The 27,845-nt window shown below is 36.4% G+C and overlaps 1 protein-coding gene across 1 annotated transcript in view; it reads left to right on the forward strand.

Annotated features, from left to right (window-relative positions):
• Positions 1-82: 82 nt before the first annotated feature.
• Positions 83-27,845, forward strand: part of LOC120627933 (homeobox protein PKNOX2-like) — a 47,653-nt gene continuing 19,890 nt past the window's right edge. The window contains exon 1 of the mRNA XM_039896059.1: positions 83-501. The gene's annotated coding sequence lies outside the window, so the exon portion shown is untranslated. The remainder of the gene's footprint in view (positions 502-27,845) is intronic.

A 27,845-nucleotide genomic window follows, 5' to 3' on the forward strand; every position in this document is an offset into this window, starting at 1 on the left:
GTGGATATGTAATTACGCAAAACGTTACGCCGCTGGGCGTGACATCACAAATCAGTCCGGTCGAGCTGAAGACAACACGTCTAATGGCCATCTCTTTTTATGCCTTATGTAAGAGAGGGAGGGAAGATACGAGCAGGCTGGTGCTGATCGTATTCTGTCGAGGGTGTCGCCATTTTCGTTTTGACGAATATTGACAGCACGGCAGACAGACAGTGGCGCGGTCGTCGACGCAGCGTCTGCCAGACTATTTTTATTTTGATTGTGAATCATATAACTACTTGACTGAATTTATTTACACGTAGTGTATCCAATAGTGATTTATTTCGTATTTACAAAACTTTGACTCGTGACGAGTGATAGATTAACTGAGCAGTAACGTATATTTGGTGCTAACCTCCTTCTTTTTTTACTTGTGTTTTGAGAACTGCAAGACGTGATCGATATGTGCAAGATGTATTACAGATGACTTTGCATCAAATTCAGCATCGTGTTAATTATCTGGTGAGTTTTTTATTACCGAGTAATGCTAATAAAAGGAATATTTCTTTAGAAAAATGATGTTTTGTCGATTTGTGTATTAAAGGATAGAATAGACCTGAAATTCAATGAAATGAATAATTGGCATTTAGATTATTTTAAGGTAAAAAATGTCACTTGCCCATTGTTGCGGTAGCTCCAGTTTGTTTACGAACTGTCACGGGGAGTATACGGCCTAAGATATATTGCCTGGGTTGGCGACTATGCGTGGGCAATATGCATATAGAAATTTGAACCTAAAGAGACTAGCTATAAAGTTGAAAATGCTTTGAAGAGTAATGCGATAACAGCCCGTGGAATTAATTTATCACACGCCGCGCTTGACAAGTTGAAAACATAAATTCGACCTTGGCGCACCACGTGGTTTCAAGACGATGTTCTTTCTTTTGTTTGTGAATCGTTTTTTATGTTATTATTGGATTCATGACGTCTTTAATAAAAATTTGATTACATCACTAAGAAATTTTTACGTTTTATGAAATTATTTGTTGTTGATAGTTTATTATAGTTTAGTAAATGAGATAAAGAAAATATTAAAATTTATCAATATTTTCTAAATATGAATTGTGTAAAATTTCGAAAATTTTGTGTAAATTTAAAAAAAATTGCTGGTATTTGGTTCTTGGTTTATGGTAAGTTTAAAGTACAAGTTTCAAGAATTGAGTTTTATAACATTTTTAGTTACTAGGTAGTACCTACTATTAGTTTAATAATTCAGTGGACTACTGCTAGTTACATACATGTATCCTTTATTTATTTTTGTGTCTAGTTATCGTCATGTATTTTGGAAAAGACAATTATTGGTATCAACTTATTTTACAGTAGCTATATACATACCCGTTTTGATATTTCAAACACACTTTATGTCTTGGACATACTGGATATTTTAAGGAATGCTTCATATTTTTGATGTTTAATTGTTAAGATTATTGTATCAGGCTTGCTTTCGCGCTCGCCCCACTCCTGATGACGCTGTAACAATCCCTCAGGTGTTTATCGGCAAGTGTCCATCCGAAAATCGAAATCGAAAAATACTTTAATACAGTTAAAGTTTTTAATTGGTTCAATTGTAAAACCAATTAAAAAGACAAAACTATAATTGCTTCATTATTATGTGAATTAGTGGTGATTGGCGCATTGGGCAGTGACTGCTTTTTGATCCAAGGCTGTGGTTTGATTCAAGTTCATTTGTTATGAACTGGAAAGAGGTTTTTCAGCTGTTTCATCTGTATTATGTCTTTTTATATTAATCATAAATATTCAGCAGTTATCTGTACCCATAACACAAGCTATGCTCACTTTTGTACTGATGAGTGTAATGTTGTAATATTTCATTTTTATTTATTAAAAAGGTCATTGAAATATATATAAAAAAAAAAATCTTTGGTACTACAAAATTATTTACAAAAAAAAAAAACAAAGTAAGCCACCGTGTTCATATTAGGTATGGTACCTAAGATGTGGGCCATCCATATGTTCAAATATGGTATGGTCCTAAGGATGCGGGAGCCATTACCTCTCTCTATGGCTAGACTTAGCAATTGGGCTAAATAAGCGCCAGCTCTTGGGTTACCAGACAAACTGTTTCAATTAAGATAATTTTCTCAACTAAATTACATAATCTTCTCTAGATGCGTTTATCATTGTTTTGATAAGATAACATTTAGCATCAAACTATGTTAGTAAACTAATGTCTGTGTCTTTCCTTATAAGCAGTTGAATTGTTCAAAAATTATTCTGACGTAGATACAGAACAAGCTAAAAGTTTTCTGAACCCTGCAATTGTTTAAGAATTAATGACTAACTAAGGATTTCAATAGTTATTAAGATTCTAACGAAGCAACGATTGACACATGGTCACAAAATTTTCTTAAAAAACCTAAACTAAAAACCTAAGCTCTTATAGGTTTCTGCTCAGCATCAAACCGGAAATCTAAATAGCTTGGCGGCACATCTTTCTTGGTGGGATGGTAATCAGTCACAGTCAGACCAGACCAGAAAACATTAAGATTTTATAAATTTCCAAATTAGCAACACTATAATAATATCAATTGCCGTAAACGCAATCTAAGCCCGCCAGCCCGCTATGGAGCAGCGTGACGGGTCTTTGCATTACAAACCATGTCTTTTGGAAAAGGGGAGGCATTTGTCTATCATATGTGGGACGTTATGAGGACGCAAGTGTCGCAATCGACCCACCTTGCAAAAGAGCGATTGCACTCATCAAATATTTATTAAAAGCAAAAAACAAGTAGTCAGTTATACCTCCGTAATCAACGACTAAATTATCTAAATATTGTAAGAAGCCACTATCAGCAGTAAGCCGGTTTAGGTTAATTTACTTTTTATGCAGAAACGTATATTTTTAGTAATTACCTACTTGACTTTGAAAATACAAGTAGTATGAATTGCAGGTCTAGCACCAAATTAAATTGCCAGTGACGTCATATGGAGCACAAAAATGATCGCTATGGGCCTCATACGAAAACTCTACCAACAAGTACCTGTGATTTTGAACAGTGAATTTTGCCAGTTACGGCATATGTATTAGAAAAAAGATCGATAACTATGGGCTTCATAAAAGGCTCTATCGACAGGTACCTCCTAATTCGAGCAGTGCGTTTTGCTAGTGCGTTTGCATGATCGTTAATTATTGGCCATAGAAAACGCCTCAACTCAGTGGACAATGGAAAGAGCTCGCAAAGCCTAAATAATGCGTAGGTCAGGGTTACCACATAGCTCAGCAAGTTGCGAAGCTGCAAAGGCATACAGTGCAGCAAATAGCTCGAAATATCCCATGGATGTCGTGGTATCAAGGTGCTGGAATGGCTTCCCCAGACTGGAGAACGCAGTGGTTGTAGTCAAGGTAGACAGACGAGTGGCTGAATATAAACAGTACAAAACTATTTCGCGTGGAATTCGCTGCAAAAGAAATGTCCAGCAATGAACGCCCTGTGTTTGAGATGATGGTGACGATGACGTCGTCTACACTTAGTTTATTGTTTTTCCCAGGCATTATACTTGATATCACAAGTTTATAACTACTACGCGTTAGTCTAGGCTAGATTCTTAAGAGCAATAGTTCATTTAGTACCGTGGTTTTATGTCTGGCTCGGTGGCACATCAGTATCGGGTAATAGTCCGCTCTCGCCGGTGGCTTCTACGTGACTACTCCTCCCAACCCGTGAGCTCGAGACGATGTCATCATATAGATAGATACACCAACACTGCGGTCAGTCCGTCTTCAAAACTGCCGGTCGCAGGCCTCCTCTCATATGGGATAGATGGATTAGAACATTGACCCTTAACGCCGCTCTCAATGCTCCTATGCGATTTAGGCCTTCAAAGATTATTAAAACGAGTAAGTGATTATAATCGACGGCTTAACGGCTCAGAGGCATGGGTGGACAACGATAATAACTCTAAACTTTTATTCGAATTGTCAAGACAAAACACCAACAAATCTAATGGAATCACACCCTGGACTTCGTGTTCCGCATTGAAACATAACCTACTAACCTAACCAACAAGGCAGTAAGACCATCCACCTTACTCGAATGTACCCCCGCATTTTTGGAGTTGCGTTACGAGTTTTATCGAAAAATTTTGACAGTGGCTGCGTTTTCTTACTTAAGTTGCAGAAAAGTAGATCATTTTCAAATTAATTCTAATTTACGATAATATATTTTTTTTCACAAATTAATAAGATATCCTAAAAAAGGCCTTCATTATTTTTAGCACTTCAGGTCTTTAGTGAATGGACGGTTAAACATAATACGATCTTGCCTTTAACGATCCATGAACTGGTCCAAGAATGTTAAAATTAAATTACTTTTATTTGGTTAAAATTCTAAAACACACCACAAAATGTTCTCAAAGTTTATAAATTAAATACAATTAAACGAAATAACTCGGGATCAGCAAACGTTTCTACGTCTTCATTAGAAAGTTCATTGACTTTGACTTGTGAGTTTTTGTTTTTGTTTTAATCTAAAGTTTATTTGATGCAATTAGCCAGGTCCAGACTCTTTATGTTTTTGGTAAACGATGAATAAACAAATTAATTTAAAAATATAAATTTTGCCGTTTTGTCTTTCCCTATGTATGTATGTATGATCGATAGCTTGGTGGCTACGACTTCGTGTCACTCGGGGGGATTTCGACCCTGGAACCTCTTAACTTTTTGAAGCTATGTTTAAGCAATTTAATATCACTTGCGACGAAGAAAAACATTGGATTTCTCAAAGGTCTGTGAAGTTCACCAATTTGCGTTTCGACGTTTTGTAGGGCCTTTCTCATTCTGTATTTCTTGCTAGAAACTCGACTTGAATCTAGTTTTTTCATTCGAAGGAGTGTCTTTTCTCGATAGTTCATGATTGTGGAAGGCATGATGTTTGTGTACCATCGTTTGAGAATTATTAAATTATTTCTAAGGTTAAGGGTAATTCAATCAGGAAATTGTGCCTGCATGAAATACTGCATTATATAAATTAAACTACTGAATGTCACGACATCAAACAACTCTCTTTACTCAAGCAACTATTAGTTGCTTAAAGCATCTAGGCTATTATTTAAAACCAAAAATCTAACTAAGTCAAGGTATAACTAGACAGAAGAACAGTTGTCTGTGTTCGGGTATGGTCAATTACTAATCAGCAAACAGCGATAACTGTTTTGGTTTAGAGTTTATACAAGTTCACAACAAGTGTGTTTAGGACATCAAGGTGTGATTCACCCTTGACTTGCTGTAGACCGCGGTTATTAGGGTATTTTACATTGGAACCGTTTGTTTTCCGGGGATAAAAAGAAGCCTGTTTACTCTCTGTTTTTGCAAGTAACTCTATGCCAAAAGTGGATTGGTTGCTCAGTTTAGCATTTTTAATATTAGTAAGGATAATGTCTCATCGATCTAGTGTTTAGCATGATGGCTAAAGATCCTTAGGTTCTGTCTTCGAATTGGTTAGGTTGAGAATATTTCAGAAACCAGTCCGGAGTTAGAAAATTGGCAGTGTTTACCCTCGTGCCTGGTAGAGCTGTTGATACCGGTTATTACAGCATGTGAAATAAGTGTTAAAGCCTCTGATGGGTGCTCTTATTACTTCTTTCCAACGTAAGAGGAGGTCTGTGCCTAGCAGTATAATTTATAGGTTGTCTAGCAATGTTAAAAACGTGAAAACCACTGTACTACTTAATAATGAGGAAATGAAACTGGAGGATACGACCGTTTTTCTAGGAATAACGTTAGATTCTAAACTTCAATGGGGCCCTCATGTACAAAAATTATCGAACAGGCTTAGTTCTGCTGCCTATGCGGTAAAGAAGATACCCCATATGACCGACGTAGAAACTGCTAGACTGGTATATTTTAGTTACTTTCACAGCATTATGTCATATGGAATTTTACTTTGGGGTAATGCTGCTGATATTAGCACTATTTTCGTGCTGTTCGTTCGATCTACAAAATGGGTCTGAGAGAGTCAAATTTAAGAAAAAATGTGACTACAATAATTTAAACATTAGAAGTAAGAATAAACTTACAGTGCAATATACTAGGTTGCATAAAATTCATAATTCGTTTAAAGGAAATTGCATACAATTCTACAATAAACTACCAATTGACATCTTGGAGATGTCTCCTAAAAAGTTCAAAGTTCCTATTAAACGTAAGCTTATAGAAATGTCCTGTTATCGTATAAAGGACTACGTAATCGATAAAAAAGCTTGAGTGTAAATTATTGCTCTAACCAGGTTGCTCTAATTTAAAATGACATTATGAGATGGTGATAACAAAAAAAAAACGCCCGGCTAAGTTTGTGGGCTTCTTCTTAGACCAGGACGCGTTTGGTACCCTCGTAGCTTTAGTTTTAAGTTTACGAATGTGGTTATCGCCATCATCTTACTACCGTTTAATTCTTATGTACGCATCAAAAGTGCCACCTATGGGGCCTACTTGAATAAAGATATTTATGACTTTGACTTTGACTTTGTTGAAGATGATTAGTCAACGAGAAGGCTATACAACTGCCAGCCGCAAAACAGTTTCCGTTGCAGATAGCAACTGTACTGGTTGGGAACTGTTGATAGTAGGGATCACAATATAAGGGGTTCGATCGAAGTGTTACTGCGACTTCGAGTACAGAAAGCATAGCTAGAAGATAAACAGAGAGCTGCTTTTCCGAACAAACAATGAACAATCAACTTGAACGTATCGTATTGGGATTCAGTATTTATTAATTTGTAATAAGAAATAATAATAAATTGAATTGGGTGCTTTAAATAAAAAAAACTACTTTTTTAATTTAAAGCATCCAGCAAAAGTATCTTACTCAAAAAATAAGACAAGGATTTTTTAAAATATTCGCTACGTTTTGTCGCAAGTGCAGAAACCGAACGGAAAATTTAACGCAGCTTTCCCGCGAAAAAACCGCTTTGACAGCGAAAAAGGCGGGAACGGCCGCCATTACAGCCAAGTGACGCCTCGGCCAGCGGTGTAATTGGCGAGCGGGAGTTATGGACAGATTTTAATAACGTTCAACCTCAACTTATTGCTTGTTCGTCTTGAAGATTTTTGCTCGTAATTTACTAGTCTTTTAGTATATTTATACATTCTCGAGCACTTGTTTTAGGTTGCCATCTTTCAGAGATACTTTGGCAAAGTGTAAGTTTGTGAGATTACCAATTTTTAAAACTTCCCACAAACGTTCCAGAACCTCTTTTTGAGCCCCCTATAATAAACAAATGTAGGTCTGCAGCAGTCTAATCTGATGTAGACTAACGAAGTCGTCTTGCAATACTGACTTCCTGACAAATTCATGACATGATGACAATGATAGAAAAACTCAAAGTTTTAAGACCGACCTGAAACTAGAACTTGCGCCTTTTGATCTGTACCTACTGCAGCATGCTATCCACTAGCCTAACGGGGGAGATATTCATTCCGATGTAAGTTAATATTCACATTCTAAACATACCTCACTCCAGAACCTAACGATGTGTAATGGCTCCTTGACAGTGTTTTCACTGGCTGCCCGAAAATTCGCTCACATTTCGTGACCGAGCGAAATTTGATGACGCTAGCTGGTTTGAAGTTGAATACGTATGCTACGTGATAATTTTATACAAACATCAGATATCTAGAGAGATATTTTCTGGGGCTAGATTGATATAGTAACGATATAGTTCTATTGATAATGTTAATAGGTTGAACGTATTGGACTAGCACGGTGCGTCGCAACTCTATGACTCTTCCCTCCTGTGAGAGTCGAGGCCTGTGCCCCGGAGAGTCGCAGCTCTATGCCCTTCCCTCCTGTGAGAGTCGAGGCTCGTGCCCAGCTGTTCCACTGACAGTATTAAAGCTGATTATGATAATATAAACAGCCGCCAACGTTTTAAATTGGGTGTTCCTACTAGATTTTTTTTGTTTTTATTAATTTTTTGTTTGTTTTTCTTTTTATTGTTGTTAGCATTATGATAAGTGTTTCTCACTTTTCAATTTTTGTAACCTAATTGAAAAAAGTACATATTGTTCGTGTAGTTCATAAATATAATGAGAATAATAATGTAATTGTTAAATAGTGTAAGTGGATTTGTCTGTACTAATTAATTGATAATAAATAAATAAATAATTAATGATAAAAAGGGACTCGATTCGTAGTTTCTAAAATAGCTTTCATGAGGTGAAATAGTTTTGACAACTATTTTACCTGATGAAAAGCCCAAGCGTTTTAGATTTTATAACTTACTATAAAAAAAATACACTATCTTTCCTAGCTGTCAGGTTTTTAGATATGAAAGTTCCGAGGAAATAGGGATGCTTGGTAACCCTTGTATCAACCCTCTTGAAAGGCAAAGACAACGTCCCTCGATACAGTTTCAAATTTGAATTTGTGATGCAAGACATTCTCTTTTGAGGGAAAAATGGACGCTTAATATTCAGGCAACGTCCGCGGGTAGTTTTAATTTTGAGAGTATCGAGTTTTCTTTTATGTTTAATCTGTTTACACGGATGGGATGAAAAAAAATTGTGTTGGAATATTAATACTCTGATTACTAGCTAGTAGCTACTTACACAATATAAACTAATGATGTTACCAAATGTAACATTTATAATATATTAATCCCGCTTATTTGTTGTGACAGTATATAAATACTGCGGGTTGAGACAGTATTTATATACAGTCTACTACGTTTCCACGAAAAAGTATGAATGTACTTTATTTTTATTGAAATTATAAATTTGTCAGCAATATGGCATTTCAACTTGTATATAACTCATTCTCATCGAAATTTTAATATTAAAAAAAAACTAAAGAAAGGCGAAGGGATCAATACCTATACACAACCATCTTTACTTAAAGTATACGTGGCTGTGTATATATAACCATCGTCTGGAGCTCAAAAGCCATCATCTGGTGGGAGCCTCAAAAATAAACAATAATTTTTACCGAAAAATTTTCCTGTATTTATCTACCCGAGAAGTTTTTTTTGCACTATTTATTTGCGCGGCTTTGTCGATTGATTTTGAACGAAAATGTCTGCATCGACATCCTCATCAGACATCAAAAATTGATCGTAACTGATTAAATATCACTATTCACCAAAACTCACAACTTATTTCTTTATCAATTGATTTTGCTGTTTTATTAATATATTTTCCTGGCCGTAGATAAAATCATGTATGCGGTAAGTTATTATTTGCTTTAACTCTCGTGTCTTTTTTTTTTTTTTTTAAACAACAAAAACACGAGTTCAATTTGCCCTTATTTCGTAACAGTTGCATAAATTGTACCTAATTATTATACGAACCCAAATAAGTTTTCGATAATAATCGCTACATAAACATGAAAATGTTCAAGATAAAACAAACTTCTCTATCCTATCAACTTAAACATAACTATCAAGAGAAATAATTGAGCTTAAAAATGACACATAAGCTTAAAGTATTAGTCAAGTCTCATTAATCAAGGAGTAGCATTATTCATCAAGGAATAGTTGTGTCATGAGAGAAGAGGCCTGAGGGCTTACTTACGTTGTCGCTTTTGTTTCATAATTATAATCTTGATTTAAGGGAAGTCAAGCTATGCAACAAAATCCTAGTTTAACCGATGGTATTAAGTCCACAAGACGACCGATTGGCGCAGTTAGCAGCAGCTGCAGACGCAGAAAGCAGGGTTGCTGCCCTGCTTTCTGCGTCAAAGGCCGCGGGTTCGATTCCCACAACTGGAAAATGTTTGTGTGATGAGCAGGAATGTTTTTCAGTGTCTGGGTGTTTATATGTATTTTATAAGTATTTATCTATATTATTCATAAAAAATATAAAAAAATATCAGTCATCTTAGCACCCATAACACAAGCTACGCTTACTTTGGGGCTAGATGGCCCTGTGTGTATTGTAGTAGTATATTTAATTAGTTAAATTAAAATTTAAAAACTTTTCCCATTGGTTAGATATTAATAGGCTGCGAATGATGGTGAGATTATCTTAGTAGCAAAGTTAACGTAGCTTACATTTTGGATGGAAGCATGCGTTACCTTGCTGATTCCATTATAAACAATAAGCTTAATAATTTACTATAATCTGTACGGTGCAATCTTTCAACTAACTCAGAAGATGTTGACATTACAATGAACTTTTCTACTAATTATTCACTGTGAAATCAACTTCTGAGGATGCGCCGGTGTGCGAGCTAAACGTGCGTACAGAGTACATTTTGGAAGATCTGCTCTGTATAACACTGGAACAGTTCACTGCTAGACATAGGGTTTCTCCCAAAGAATAAAGATTGAAGAATTATATGTTGCACCGTACAGATTTTCCTGTTTTTTGTGGATTATAACTAAGTATGCTTACTGTTAATGAAGCGGTGATAGCGAATTGGGTAGGAGCTTAACTTCACTCTAGGGGGACCAAGTTCGAATCCCAGCTCGCACTTCTAACTTATCTAAGTTATGTGCGTTTTAAGTTCAAATATCACTTGCTTCATCGGTGAAGGTATCGTGACGAAATCCGCATGCCAGAGAGTTGTACATAATGTTCTCAAAGGTGTGTGGAGACCACCAATCCGCACTCAGCCAGCGTGGTGGACTACAATCTTAACCCTTTCGCATTGTGGTAGGTGCCCTGTAGTGAGCCGATTATGGTTGATGTGTTTATTGTGTTACTTATTACCTATACTCTCCATTTTTTCGAAGTTGTCTTAAAATATAAACAATCTGTTCATTACTTTTTAATGAACAGTATGTTTTAAAAATATAAAAGAAAACAATTGTGATGAAATAATAAAAACAAACAAAATAAAAAGAGATTTACTTCATGTAAGGGTGTTTTAATTATTTTCTTCTCAACCCTTCAATTAAAATTAACTGTACAATAAAAACAAAAAGATTGTTTACGTTATAAAGACAGTTGAGAAAATATAGACTTTACCTAATTGTTCGAAATGTAAGAAAACGAAGGCAATGTTCGGGAGTATATCCCGTATTCCGAAGGCGGTTGAACCGTGCAACTCAATATTTGAGCAGATGTGCTCCGGAGGCGCGCGAAAATGTTATTTTTATGCGACCTACATGGAAATGTCTGCGGTAGGGATGGGCGGCACCAATAACTTGACAAACCATCGATACAGCATCGGCCATTCAAAAATAACGCACGCAAATAAAGGCTTGTGTTTAAATTCTTACCAGAAATTTACTTGATCGACTAATAAAAAAATCCGAATATATGCTCACTAAATTTTGTGTAGTAATTAAAAAATTTGCCAAAATATTCACGTCGCTCCGTTTCGAGAGGCTTCTAACCTTACTCAGCTACGATTAGTTGTTAATAAAATAAATAAATTAATCATATTTTGTAAGCATTATAAATGCTTACAAAAATATGGAGATCACATAATATTAATTCACATTTTATTATTTACGAAGAAAATATTTAAGCCGATATCCAATTACTTCTGTAACCGTTCAAATACGACTATTTGAAAAGAAACATTTTAAATCTCTTGCTCTGCCTAATTGTACCTACTTGAATGAAAAAAATTGTATTACTTCGGCAGGCAAATAATTGTTTTAATTAAAAAAGATCACAATCCTAGTAAATGAACAATAGGGACATAGGCCAGACAGTAGGTACGTAAATCAAATTTGACATAGAGTCATTTTGATTAATTAAATATATGTATCGATTGATAAACATTATTATTACTATTTATTTCTTGATAAATATTCAAAATTAACTTTTCATTAGTTTCACTGATCAATCTCCTTCGTGCCTTCTCCATCTACAAGAAATTGGCGAAGTAAGGTACTTCGTGCCCAGAACAAGAATTGAATTAAAATATAATTATACATTGACATTTATTTAACAAAGAAAAGTTTTCTATGCAATGTAATATTTTAAATCTCAACATAGTTATCAGTAAGAGTTGTCAAATTAAAAATTTATTTATTTCAAGTATGCTTACCTACTCTATATGCACTTTTGAATTGTCAAGTCTGTTTGTTTTTAGTCACCCTTTAGCAGGTGAAGTGTTGAACTTCCCTGCTAATGATATCAATACGACAGTTGATGTGAAATTCCAATAATAATCACATTTCTATCGTATACTAGCTTTTGCTTTCCTTCTTCTGCTTTAAATTCAGTTTTTTAAAAATCCCGTGGGAACAGTTTGTTTTCCTGGGATGAACAGTAGCCTATTTTACTCTCCGCCCTTTCAACTAACTCTATACCAAAAATCAAGTTGAGTGGTTGCTAAGTATGCTGAGTAAGGACTTAAAGGACGGATAAACAAACAAACACGAAATTCTCTCTCACATATATAATATTAGTTGAAATGAATAAGTAGGTTAGGGATAAAGAGCTCTGCATTTTACCAAAAGTATAGAAAAGATATCAAAATTTCATTGAAATCCAAAACAATTTTAGCAGGCGGAGGTAGGCAATATTAAGAGAGTTATGCTTTAAATATTTAATACATAATCCTCCGTTCAATCTCAAACTCGGCGTGGCACATCACCAAAATTAATCAAAATCCACACAATATACTTACAATACAAGAGGATGTAGGAAGACTAGCGCAACCATACAAAAATATCTTAATATACTTACAGTTGTCTTTTAGCAGCAGACTCTTGGTCGAAGACGTCTTGTAAAATTTTTGCAAAATTTCATTATGAGAAGGGAATATTTTTTTGGGAGTCAATCCTGTATTCCGAACGCGGCTGAGCCATGCGACTCAATATTTGAGCAGATGTTCGCAGGCGCGCGAAAATGTTACTTTGATGCGATCTTCATGGAAATTCCCGCGGTAGGGATGACACGGTGCGGCCTGCGGAGTATCGATAACAATAAAATCATCAATTAAACATGTATCTAACGTCGCCGAACACAAATATACGGCGGATACTGTAAGGTATAAAAGACTTTTCATACACTGGTTTGGTTGTCTACAAATCTATAAATAATAATAATTGCTCAAAATTTATAAATAATAAAATAATAATATTTCTTAACCGATTACGGCCGTTTGTATAAGTTTCAAATCAAAATTACGACAGTAGGTTGCGAGTGTAGTTTCGACAACTACACTTGCAAGCCAACTGTACCGCACGATTGATAGGCTGAAGATGTATTGAATTCTGCCCATCGAAACACACGAAGTTCGATAAGTCATAAAGTTTCACACACATTTAAGTTAATTTCAACGCCCCGTAACTTTACTAACACTTTTAAGAGCATCGATACTTTGGCATCACTAGCAAAAATTACCCTTTGCTCGCTCTATCCTGACCCCGCGCGTCTCCAAAAGGAATTTGTTTCTTAATACATGTGCCTGCTCTATTATTTAGCGAATATTATCATAAATATTGAAGGGTTTCCGAACGGATGGTTGTTTTTTGTGTGGCCAATGTTCCCATTGCATCCGATCAATTTATTTGATTTCTAAACATAGCCTGTGGATAAATAAGAAATGATTCTGAATTCAAAATTTGTGTTCAACTCCAAATTGTAACTATTATCTTGTTTATTTAAAGGCAATGGTTCCCGGTAGCTTTCCCAGCTATAAAATATATTTAAGTGTAATCAGTGTCAAACTTTGTCAAGTTCTCATATTACTAATATCAGTGAATCCACAAATTGACCCGACCAGGGAAATCCCCACTTATAAAATCATGGCACAGATCGTTGCGCCAGAAACGTCATGGAACTTGATTGCTTCGTTTATTCTATTAGATATTCGAATTTCAAATCTGTGTCAATGTGTTTAACTGCCAACAGAGAGACCTTTGGCAAAGATCTTCTCGGAGGAGCTTCGACTAGATGCAACTATGTATATAAATTCTGTTTGAGTTACTGTGAATTTTATCTTCGTTAGGTAGGTATATCTATCTACTCGTAGGAAGGCATCACGTTTGGAATGTAGGTTCTGAATATGGTCAAGGGTTTTTAAAAATATATGTGAATTGATTTAGACATTGACATAGACTCACGCATATCTGCTAAGCAAGGGGTGTTTAACTCTACATCATATTAATGGTGAACATCTAAGTGTGTACATAAGGTGTGTGAAGTCTACCAAACCGCATTAGGCCAGCATAGTGGGGTACGGCCTTAACCCCTTCTCATTGCTACAGACCCGTGTCCTGTCTTTACTGGGCCTGTAACGGGTTGATAAGATTAAGATGAACCAAAGTTTTCTGTTTATTCAACCCATGAAGGGGTTGCAATGTGGTGTATGTTAAAGTTGGTAAAAAAAAATGTTTATATGGATAGAAAAGATTAATATAGAATTAGTTTACTTTATTTTCGTGTTGTATAATTTTGTATATTTGTTTCTCTTTTTCATTTTTGGACGTTAAACTACTTTTGGCGCGTTAGGGAAAAATGATGAGAGTGATTTTTTACGATGCGCGCGCACACCGTCACCCTGAAGTTAGCTACGGTACACTAGTACAGTGTACACTTTCAACTGTCAAAGTCTGCGGGCTCATTCCGGTGATTTTATAAAGATATAAAAATATATATCTATAATAAGTAAACAGTGATAAATATACTATGACAACGATAGATAATGCTCCTTTACATTGTGTTTAAAAGAGTGCACAGATCGGCAGTGTCTAATATGTTCTGGTAGTGAGTTCCAAGGGCGTGTAGCGTGGACGGAGAAAGATTTCTGGTAGAAAATAGTTAGTAGGGACATCAAGAAGAGTTTTTGACACGCAAGACCGCAAGGGTCTCGCAGGCGGAAGACATAGCTTTATACGATCACAAAAATAGAAGAATTATAAAGGATATTGTAAAGGACAGATAAAATATGCACATTCCTTTTAAAACGAATTGGCAGCCACTTTAATTGACGACGAAAATCAGAAACGTGATCGAATTTGCGCAATCCGAAAATAAAGCGAATGCACAAATTCTGGAGTCTTTCAAGTTTGTCTTCTTTCTTGCGTAACGAAATGTACCCTTTTCCGTGTCCTTTATTTTCTTCTGTTCACTTTCAACTTCACTCCCAATTCATCATCTTCAACCTATAGCTGCCCACTATGGTGCACCAGGTCTCCCTCTTAGAAGAAGAGTTAAGGTCGTAGACAAGCGCGGATTGTTAGACTTCACACGTCCTTGACAATATTATGGAGAACTCTCAATTTCCTCACGATGTTTACCCTCACCGTAAAAGCAAGTAATATTGGATTACTTAAATGAAAAACGCACATAACTCCGGAAAATTAGAGCTGTTTGCCGGGAATCGATCTCGGTCCCCCTGAAAGGGAAGATGAAACCTAACGCACTAGACTATCACAACTTTGGCAACCGGTCTCAATCACCATTCAATACTCATTTTTCAAACTTGGCTAAATAACAGACTAGGCTGGTATTTTATGCAATAACGAAGTGTTTATTAGACAATAAACTCCCATGTCCGCTTCCAACGGGCTGCTAAACAAATATGACAATTAACACGATTTTACACCTTTTAAAAATTCCTCCCGCACGTTCCGTTTCGTTAAGTGGTCGTAATTTTAGTCGTAGACCGTGTGTGGTCAAAGTTATGCGCTCCAAGTTAAAGGAGACAGCGGATTTTTTTTTTTATTCATAATTTATTTATTTCAAGTAGGCCTCCTTAAAAAGCACTTTTGAAACGTCAAGTATGTCTGTTTGTAGTGACTCTACCACCGGTTCGGAAAGCAGATTCTACTGAGAAGAGCCGGCAAGAAACTCAGTAGTTGCTCTTTTCCAACATCAACATTTACAATCGTTTTTCTATCTTGCGGGAGATGTGAGCGAAGCTGGCTGCTTCCAATCTACCTTGTCATTAAGGAATTTATCAAATGTATTAGATGTGTTTTTACCCATTTTTTAAATATATGGTAGGTCAAGAATTACCTTAGGAATCTTGTTGTAAAAGTGTATACTCAACCCCACAAAGGAGTTCTGCACCTTTCTCAGGCGATATGCAGATAACACTAATTTATGTCCGTTTCTGGTAAGTCGATTGTTATTATCAGCTTTTTGTTTATAAAAAGTAATACTTTGTCTCACAAAGACTATATTATTATAAATTTTTCACGAAGCGATTCGCGTGATCTAAGTTTATATATTGATCGTATTTCAGTTTCTGTTTAATATCATAATTTTGCTTCCACGGTGAACATCGAACATGAAGGAAAACATCGTGAGGAAACCTGCATGCCTGACAGTTATCCGCACCGGTCCAGCGTGGTGGACTATGGCCTTATTTGGCAGAAATTAAAACCTACTTAGGAACGAACAAATGTATCCTTTAAATATGACAGATTAACGGTGGTGAAAGTTAAAGAAGCGTTATTTATTATCCTTAAGTCCTTAAGTAGGTATCCTTAAGTAGGGTTTAATAACGGCATAATACTAATTACTTACTAATTAATATCAGAATCTTATGAATGGTACCACACCATGAGAGTATGAGTTAATAATTAACGAGCCCAAACGGGTATTGTTACAATGGTTGGGCAAATACGAGTAGTTTGTATGTTTGTCCGTTTATTAAAGCATTAGGCTACTGTTTTTAAAACCCACCATTGTTTATTTTATTTATTTATGAAGTAAAACTTCTTAGACTGCGCTTACATTTTTGGGGGCGAGAATTGAGATACACAGCAGCTAAGTTTCGTTAAACGAGAAAGAATAGGAAAATGAATAAAGAGTTGAAGAAAATGTTGATAGAGTCAGGCTTTAAATGAACAGCTGATGTTCCACACGTTGTGTAATCAAAAGATTAACCAATTTATGCGAATATTTTATAGTAAAGGATAATTCAATCGATATTCTAACTTCATAGCTCAACATTAACTAGACCAGGGCGCGTTTGGAACCCTCCTAGCTTTAGTTTTTAGTTAACGAATGCAGTTATTACCATCACTAACATTATTGTAACCTGCCTGTGATAAGGTCTACATGAATAAAACATTTTTGAATTTGAATTTGATATAAATTTAATATAAATAAATTTAAAGACGAATACATTGAATGAGTAAATAATAATAAAATTGAATTTAGTTTAGTCTAATGGCGAAGTGTATTAATTTATTATAGAAAAGATTCCTATGTAAGTGACTTAGGTCTTTTTATGGGAATGTCTTTAAACCTAAACTAAAATTACTTGTCTATTCAGATTTTTTGTTTCGTGCATTAATATTCTCCTTTTTTTTGTTTTTCAAATAATTAATATAGAATTTTTTATTTTTATTTATTTATTTATATATATTGAATAAATAAACAAAATAAAGTTTGATTTAAAATTCACTTTAAAAGACCGTTTAAGGTGAAGAATCTCATCAGTGTTAAGTAAGAATAATAAAATTCTATCTAATGCAATATGTAATAGTATCACGCTCGATTTTTGTCCCAAAGCAGCTTTCTGGCCGTATTTACTAACCCTTTGATTTGTACCTCGCACTCACGTCGCATGTAGTAAAAGTGAGTGTCTTACAATTAACACCACGTAGGAATAGTGGTTAAGTTATGGGGACGGAGTTCGAACTCAGCAGGTTGCACTTTTTCAACATCATTTTACAGTTTAAAACCTTTTTATTTTTCTATCTTGTGCGAGATAAGAGCGGAGCCTGCTTCCAAGAAGTTACTACTTGTCGTTAAGAAATTCATCAATCGTATAATACCACGATTTATTAAATGTGTTTTAACACTTTGCTAAAACTTATGCATTGGCAGGTCCAAAATTACCCTGGGGAATCATATTATGAAAGCATACACAACGATATGCAGATGTCACCAACTTATGTCCATTTGAGAATTTCGAGGTTCACAATTCTTGGCCCGAGCTGGTAATACCAGCTCGGGCCAAGAATTATTAGGATAAATGATTACAAGCATATTTCTGTTAAAAGTTTTCAGTAGCAGCCAGAAGCTCTCATTGGCTCCCATGACTTCGAGAACACGATAACGTGTTGGTCTCGTATTTGACCATCATATGATAATATCTAAGCGTCAAAGTCCACCAACCCGCAGCGTGGTGAATCTGTGCTCGAAAACCCTGTCCCCTATGAGCTGTTGGGCGTTCTTAGGATGATGATGTTCTAATACGAATCTCGTCCAGTTGAGATACCCTCTGTGCTTCTGTGAGCACGTGGAACCTTCGGCTCCGGATATTATCACTACCACGAGATAATAAAGACCGCTAATCCGCACATTTTTACAGCGTGGCGGGCTTAAAGCTTTTATTAAATCTCACACTTACATGAAAAAGTAAAACCAGTTTTGGGATTCGGAGTCTGAATGATGATGTCTACACACACACAGTTCTAGCCAAAGATAGCGGTTTCTCGTCCAGACGGATAGAGAAATTCAAACGATTGGGTTCAGATTTACTAATGCAACGAATATACGCTTTTTTTTTTAAACGCTTATTTCTTCAACGTCGTTAACACTCAAAAAAACTACTAAATTGGAATTATTTTTCCACTCTGGCAACACCGTTGAGAACAGAACTAATTGGGAAGGGACGACGATTCAAGAGTGCGCTTCCGAAAGAACATCTTTTTTGTTTTAATTGTCGCTCGCTGAGAGCTTTTAATTTAAGCTCGGAGTCTCTTCAGCATGAGGGGATGATAACAAGATGAAATAATTAAATCGCGCTTTGTGAGTGTGCATTTATTAAAGGAGGTTTTAGATGATTTACTAATTGTGTGTCTTCTTAATAAATCGTAAATCGTAGGTATTTTACCTACACCTATATGACAACACTAAGCATTATTGTACGCCGTTTGAGTCTTTAGTAACTAAAGAAGAAATTGTAGAAATTGGAAATTAAAAAAAAAACTTTCCAAAAAAAAGATTTCTACTGTTAATGGTTGTCGTCCACCCCATAACTCTGAGCACGCAATCCAATAACTACTATATTATTATTATTAAATACTACCAGATGCCCCTGACTCCGTTTGCGTAGAATTTCTGATATCTTGCGAGTAAGAAGTGTTTTTCGCATTGTACCCTGCTCTGGCACCCTGCGCGCTGCGTACTCTATTTAACCAGAACGTATTAGCTGATCAGATCAGCGCCTATAACTTAATACTATAAAACGTTAATCTATTGTCAATATAGTATTCAGTTAAAGTTTATTTATGGTTTACTATTTTGGCTTCATGGCTTCAAGATAAAACAAAGCTATTTGCAGCGGACGTCAAGTTAGCTCTCAGATGACAGATTTCTTGCGGCTTACTTGAAGCATATTGTTATATTTTGGCCAATTACACAATATCTTTATAAATTATAGCCCGTGTTTACAACCTATATTATTGTTGAGTCTTAACAAAATCAGTTCAGTAGTTTTTGTTTTTGCGTTAAATATGTGGGCTGTTAGTCTCTAACTAAACTAAATTAGTCAAAGAATTAGTTTGGCCATCCAAAGGGGGCAATGCTGCCAGCATCTTAGGAACTGTGCCTCGCTGCGGTGGTTTCGAAGAAGTTTAGATTTTATTTAGTTTTACATAGTTTATTTTAGGTTATTATTATAAAACAAATGTGAAAGTGACATTATTGGAAATAACTAAACTAAATTGACATTACCTACTTAAAGGCTGTCCTTTCCGCAAAGAAGATAGTTAAAAGGTAGTTACTACTATTCGTGCCAAAGTTGTGTGATAAACAGTATCTGCACCAACGTATTACTCGCTTGCTGTACCCCGATTAACTCTCTCTAATGAAACAAAATGTATCATTGACGCGTTATTGATATTTCAATCTTGATTGTATTCTAGAATTGATAAAGAAATGTATATGAAACACTTAAATGCGCAAAATATTTTGTTTTCTTCCATCTCTTTCTATCTATCCTCTGCAGTGGCGTGCACTTCATACATGCACAAAAGCATTGCATACCCTAAAATTATTGTATAACTCATAAAAGGGGAAGGGTTTTTCAATATTATGCCATCTTCCTTCTTTATGCATACCCTGGTCAAAAACCCTGTGCACGCCACTGTTCCTCTGTAGTATATATTTCAACAGTCGTGTTTTTGAACTTAATATTGGCGCATGGAGTGGCGGCAGGCCGTAATTAAAATAATCGGGCAAACATTTGCAATTAGTTGGAACTATTTAGTGCATAAACTGCTGCTGTACCGGTGAACTGCTTTTAGCTTAAACAATTATAAGAACTAAGATACAATTAAAAACTTAACTATTTCCTTTTAAACATGAAACTTATAAAAAGATACAGCCCATAAAAGGCATTAAATCACTAATTACTGCGATCAATTGAATGATAACAGATAGCTATGTCGGCTTTTGATAAATTATTTACTATTCATAAAGCTGAAGGTGTTTTCAATTCATAAATTCAACACTGAGTATTATTTATAGGTAAAAATAAATATCTGAACTATTTATTTAATTGATTGTTATAATGCCTTGCGAGTTTATAATATACTAGCCTTTGCCCGCGAGTTCGTCTGCGTTTGTTTTTGTTTTTCAAAAGACATTTGGCATTCAATTTAGGTGTAATTCTACTGAAATTTTTAAGTTGTGTATTCTTATATAAAAAAAGTAAGTTAGTAATTATTTAAATCGGTTATCATTTGACGGCGTTATGTCATCCTCTCTCTCATAATAACTGAGCTTAATTTCGGGATAAAAAACATCCTATATTACTTCTTATACCTTCAGGAATATGTTTACAAATTTTCATGATGATCGGTTCAGTAGTTTTTGCGTGAAAGCGTAATAAACAAACTTACATTCACATTTACAATATTAGTAGGGATAGGGTTAGGGATTATCAGCCTTCATGTAGCAAGATAACTTTTGCTTTTTATATTATCGTAATTTTTTACCGATAAGTCGAATTAACATTCATTCATTCTTAACTATTCACTTCAAGTTAATATGATATGTAATGAATACATTTTAATTTGCTATAATCCGCGATAACCAGGCAAATTTGTGCGTTGCAAGTAATTATAAACCTTTCGTTCTTCATAGGTTCTTCCGTGAATCAGCTTGTAAGTCGCAACAACGTAAAATAAACTGATCACGATTATATGGTAGCGACCATTGATACAGCAATGATTAAAATATTACAATAATTATTTAGACTAAATGAGTAAACAAATAATTATTCTTTGACAAGAAATCTGCAAATCAAAGTATCTGCTAAACAGAGTAGAAACATATCTGGTATGTTTGTCAGCAATTAGTAACCTACTGTTATTTTAGGATTGGTTTCTAGAATATAAGTAACATAAACCGTCAACAGCCAATTAGGTAAAAATAAGCTAAGCGTCTCAGAATGCTTAATTATACTATTATTCTTTGACGGCCGACTGGCGCAGTGGGCAGCGACCCTGCTTTCTGAGTCCAAGGCCGTGGGTTCGCTTCCCACTAATTGGAAAATATTTGTGTGATGAGCATAAAGGTTTTTTTAGTGTCTGGGTGTTTATATGTATATTCTCAGTATTTATGTATATTATTTATAAAATATTCCGGTATCCAACGTTGATTTAACATCATCATCATCATCATCATCTCAACCAATTGACGTCCACTGCTGGACATAGGTCTTTTGTAGGGAGTTCCACAATGCACGGTCCTGGGCCGCTTGCCTCCAACGGCTCCCAGCTACTCTCCTGATGTCATCTGTCCACCTCGTTTGGGGCCGACCTACGCTGCGTTTACCGGTGCGGGGTCGCCATTCCAGCACCTTAAGACCCCAACGTCCATCGGTTCTCCGAGCTATGTGCCCCGCCCATTGCCACTTCAGCTTCGCAACTCGCTGAGCTATGTCGGTAACTCTAGTTCTTCTACGGATCTCCTCATTTCTGATTTGATCACGTAGAGACACTCCTAACATAGCTCTCTCCATCGCTCGCTGAGTGACTCTGAGCCTTCTTATGAGGCCCATAGTTAGCGACCATGTCTCTGATCCGTAAGTCATCACTGGCAACACGCACTGTTCGAAGACTTTAGTCTTCAGGCACTGAGGGATTTTGGACGAGAAGATGTCACGAAGTTTCCCGAACGCTGCCCATCCGAGTTGGATTCGGCGGTTTACCTCTTTCTCGAAATTGGACCTACCTAACTGGATCGTGTGTCCTAGGTATATATACTCGTCTACAATTTCGAGTGCAGAGCTCCCAACAGTAATTGGGTGGAGCGGAACATGAGCGTTAGACATAATTTTCGTCTTGCTCATGTTCATACGAAGGCCCACCTGTTGAGAAACTCTGCTGAGGTCATTGAGCATCGCATTAAGGTCTTCCAGAGTCTCTGCCATTATGACTACATCGTCGGCAAACCGAAGTTGAGTGATGTACTCGCCGTTAATGTTGATGCCAAGCCCGTTCCAATCCAGAAGCTTAAAAACGTCCTCCAACGCAGCGGTAAACAGCTTCGGGGAGATAACATCTCCCTGTCGCACTCCTCGCTGCAGTTGGATCGGTTTCGTAGTCTGGTCCTGTATACGGACTGACATAGTGGCGTTTTTGTACAAACACTTCAAAACTTCGATGTACCGGTAGTCAATTCGGCATCTCTGCAGTGACCTTAACACAGCCCAGGTTTCCACCGAATCAAAGGCTTTCTCATAGTCCACAAACGCTAAGCAAAGTGGCCGGTTATACTCTTGAGTCTTCTGTATAACCTGCCGCAGCGTATGTATGTGGTCTATGGTACTGAAGCCCTTTCGGAAACCGGCTTGTTCAGGAGGCTGGAAGTCGTCGAACCTATTCGCGAGACGATTCGTAATGACTCTTGAGAACAACTTGTAGACATGGCTCAACAGCGAGATAGGTCTGTAGTTCTTCAGCAAGGTATTATCACCTTTTTTGAAGAACAGAACAACCACGCTCCTGTGCCATGCCTCTGGCGTTGTGCCTTGATGAATGACGGAATTGAACAACCGCTGAAGGACTTTAAGTATCGGTTTTCCACCCGCTTTCAGGAGTTCTGCTGTGATTCCGTCATCACCCGGTGCCTTGTTGTTCTTATGTTGTTTGAGAGCCATACTAATCTCGTAAAGGCTGACGTCCGGGATATCTTCAGTGAAGTGTCGAGTCAATTTGGCTCTAGGGTCTTTAGCCAAACTTTCAACAGGCTTTTGTGTTGTGTTTGTTTTGTGGTGTATAACTGTCCATAGAATTTCTCAACCTCACTCAGGATCTCTGGTTTAGAAGAAATGAGACTACCATTGTCAGTCTTCAGGCGAGTCAACAGGCTCTGTCCGATAGACAGATCTCTTGCGAACACTTTCGAGCCTTTGTTGCGCTCAATGGCGACTTTAATTTTCTCAGTGTTAAAGTGTCGCAAGTCTTTCGTCTGCAACTTCGAGATCTGTCTATTAATACGTCGATATTCAGACGCATCTTTTGAAGACTGTAGTCTCATTTCTTGTCTCTTCTCCATAAGCCCGAGTGTATGGGCTGAGAACTTTTTGGTTCTATGTTTACGGTGGGTCTTAAAGAACTTGGACCCAACCGTATGGACAGTTTCCACAAGCCTGTTGTTAAGATCGTCCACAGAATCGCAGTCCAGGCAATCAAACCGGTTTTGCAGCTCCAGTTGAAAGCTCTCGGGGTTTTGGATATGAGCACGAGTAGGCCGGAGCGTAGACTTTACCAGTCTGACCCTTTCCAGCTTTACATTTATATTCAATGTGCCTCTTACCATACGGTGATCGCTCCCGGTTTTCACCCTGTTGATCACAGAGACATCATTGAATATATGCCGTTTGGTCGACATGATAAAGTCGATCTCATTTCTCGTCGAACCATCGGGACTCAGCCAGGTCCATTTCCTGTGCGGCCGCTTTTCGAAGAAGGAGTTCATCATAAAGAGGCCCTCCTTCTCCATAAAGTCGGCCAGCATTTGGCCCCGTTCGTTCCGTTGCCCATATCCAAATTGCCCCACTCTCAGCTCTGCACCGCTTCGCTTGCCCAGCCTCGCGTTGAAATCCCCCATCACAACACTGTAGTAGGTTTTCGAGGCATGTATGGCTTTCGAAATATCCTCATACAATGCCTCTACTTCCTCGTCGGAGTGCGCAGTTGTGGGTGCGTAGACCTGTATAACCTTCAGGGAATACCGTTTGGTTATTCTGAGTACAAGGTACGCTACCCTGCTCGACACGCTTTCGACTCGAACAATGTTGTTGAACAACATTGATTTAACATGAATTACTTTAATTACTAAATTGAAAGTTAGATATTTAAAAAAAATTCAATCTCAAACTCTCGAAAATGACTGTTTTCTGATGAGTTAACTTTGTTACTGTTTTTCGGTTTTTCACACATAATTTGAAACGTTATTATTATGGTTTATAAGGCCGATAAAATCGAACATGTTGGTGGTAGTATTTAAGTCAAGGTATTTCTAATAGAGCTCTGTACTTTTAAATCGTTGCAGGTTGCATGTGAATCTACAACTTCTTCAGAATGCTTTTCGTTTCGACTCATTTTGAAAGAAAGAACGTTAATACAAAATAAACGGTAGAAATTTTCCATCGACAAACAGGCAACACTGTTCAAAGACTCAACAAATGTAGATAAGTTAGCAATTTGAATTCCACTCGCGTTCGATCCGGCGCGCGTTCGAATTTTGAATATTTACAATACACGGATAGCGCGTGCTGGCTGAAAAGTTGACGCCGATTCGAACGCGCTTGGTTTGCTAAGTTGCCAGAAAAAACTGCAGCATTAGAATGAGAGCACTTTAGAGGTTAGCGATTGGGAAATTAGGCTTTAGCCATATGGAATACCTTAGTATTTCAAAGTAGTTTTAAGATTTTTTGAGTTACCTGCTTCACTTTAAGAAGTAGAATAGTACTTTACTACTCTAGTACGTATATAATATAGAGAAGCGTCAAAAATTTTGTTCCGTAAATGAGGCATCGTATTATAAATAAATAAATATACTACGACCATACACACATCGCCATCTAGCCCCAAAGTAAGCGTAGCTTGTGTTATGGGTACTAAGATAGCTGTTGAATATAATAAATAAATACTTATAATATAAATATAAACACCCAGACACTGAAAAACATTCATGCTCATCACACAAACATTTTCCAGTTGTGGGAATCGAACCCACGGCCTTGGACTCAGAAAGCAGGGTCGCTGCAAACTGCGCCAATCGGCCGTCAAATTAAGCAGCTATACATAATTATTTTTAATCTGGCCAGAGGCATGCATTACTTAAACACGCTATTATTTCCTTTAAGTTATATATTTTGATCTCTTTAGGTAAAATGTTGTTAATTTGAAACTCGTCTGGCATTTTAAATGTGTCTTCCTAATAAAAACTTAATACTCGACGTGCTCTCAATTTTTACGTGTGGCAATTTTTACACGGCTAATGGCAATAAATCATGATTTTCACCTCGAGGCACAATAATTACGGAATAAATGTTAAATGCTTTGATAGATTAGAAATTTAATTGCGTGTAATTTTTAGAACGGCGCTAATGTTGTTTCTTTTACGCCTCGGGTACTGGCCTGGATTTCGTCGATAGACGGGCTAATCATTTATCTATAGGTAACTAACTGGATATGTATGATATAACATATTATAGAAGATTGCTGTTTCCTGCGGTTTTACCAGTCGTTACTTGATTGTGTCGAATGTTATGTTAGGTTAGGTTAAATATATATTGGAAATCACCATCATCCGACATAAATTATTATCATTTAAAAATATTTAATTACTTTTAGAATGTAGAACTTGTTACTTATTTTGAATAGGTCAAGAATTTTATTAGATTACTAGCTGACCCGCGCAACTTCGTTGCACCAAATTGTTTTAATATCTTAAAAAAAACTAGAAACTAATTGCAGCGCTACCTACCAGGAACACCTGGTAGGTAGGTTTTATTTCCAAACTATGTTATTCGCGGCCGTACGTTTTATTCTATACCCGTCGCTACTTCTAAGCGATAGGTTCAATTTCAATATTTTAAAAATGAATTTGCAGGTATATAATCAAACTTTATATTTATATTATTTATAATATTAGTATTTAGTAGGAAGATATGCATTCGATCGATGTCCCTTATGCCTCGCGACTTGCTGTTGTCTGTGAAGAGTTATGTCCTTTATCTCCAACAATAGTTATCAGATCTTCATTAAAATTAGACAGTAAATGCTTGATAGTATACACTTTCAAATAAAAAAAGAATTATAAAAATCGGTCGAAATTTAACGGAGCTATGATGTAAAATTGATTAAAAAATTCATCCCATTTCCCGGAGGAAACTTAATGTTTATCGGGATAAAAAGTATCCTATATGTTGACCCGGTATATCAGCTACCACTATACCAAATTTTATTTAAATCAGTTCAGTTGTTTCCACGTGATTCCAGACAGACAGACAAAAATTAAATAAAAATCTGTTTTGGACTCGATTTATCGATTTTGTGTCGATTATAAAGCATGCCCCGGTCAAAATTTTCAAAATATTAAATGTACAGAAATCTTTCAGTTACAGTTTTATTATAAGTATAGATTAGATGTTCAGTTGGCTGATTGTACTGAAACCAACCAATGACGTTGATTCAGGAAAACGTCGTAAATCCCTGGATCTCAAGAGAGATCGAGTGCCCAACCGTGGGTTATAAATAGCCTGAGAATGTGGTATTTATACTGCCCTTATCCCAAAATATATTCCTCTACCCAATCGTGGGACATAAATAAACCGAGGTTGTATCATTGCCTATAACCCAAAATATTTTCCTGTGCCAACCATAGGACATTAGACTGAGGATGTAATAATATCATTGCCTATACTTCAAATATTTTCCTGTGCTTGACTGTAGAACGCAAACTGACAAAGGACGTCATATATTCTTTCACCCAACCGTGGGACACAGACAGACTGAGGATTGCCTATACCTACCTATACCTAAAATTATTTTCGTGTGCCCAGCCGTGGGACTTAAAATACTGAGGACGAGCTAGCATAAAGTCGTGGGACGTAAACAGATAGGTTGTGGTAGTGTAATTGCATATACATCCTAATATACTCTTGTGCCCAACTGTGGGAATTTCTTGCGTAATTTGCCCAAACCTTATTATACTTTCTAAGTAAGTAAAATATACCAATTATCGTATCCAGTTCACTTTGACTCTGATATTTGGCTACAAAATGAATAAACATTTTTCCTCACTCTTACGGGCTTCGCTCCTCCCGACTCTTTGCTTACGTCATTATGACTTTCGGTCCGGGGCACACTCAGTGCCGTGCACAAGTTCATTGACCAGGATAGAAGGCTAATTGAAAATTTAAATGAAGCAGAGATTAGGTCTGTGTCCAGTTATACGTAATTAATTTCTGCAGATTTTTATCCGGACTACTGGGTAACAAACATTTTGAAATGAAAAGTTTCTTTCTTATTCAAAAGGATAGATTAAGTACACATAGATTATACCTATACGGATCTATAGAAGGCAGTTTTGATGCGTGTTACAATTTTTTTACATAGGATGCGAGAAGATGATGGTGATAATTATATTCGCAAACTTAAAACTGAAGTTACGAGGGAATTTGGAAAGATCGCAAAAAACTTAGCCGTATTAGCTAGATAACAAGTCATTTTGTTCTCACATGATTACAAAATATTTAACAGCAATCTGTTTAGAGCAATATTTCATAACCAAGTTTCTTAAATTGTTTACGTGATCCTTTAGACTAAAATTTAATTGTAAGTATGACTAATAAAAGAAATAAAGGAAATAATTTGATGGCACAGCTAAAGTATGTATTTATATTCAAGTGACTAAAGAGATTCTATATTCATATTAAAGTGCAATTCTCTTATTATTGTAA

The sequence above is a fragment of the Pararge aegeria genome, chromosome 12, assembly GCF_905163445.1.
Source record: "Pararge aegeria chromosome 12, ilParAegt1.1, whole genome shotgun sequence".
Classification (NCBI taxonomy): Eukaryota; Metazoa; Arthropoda; class Insecta; order Lepidoptera; family Nymphalidae; genus Pararge; species Pararge aegeria.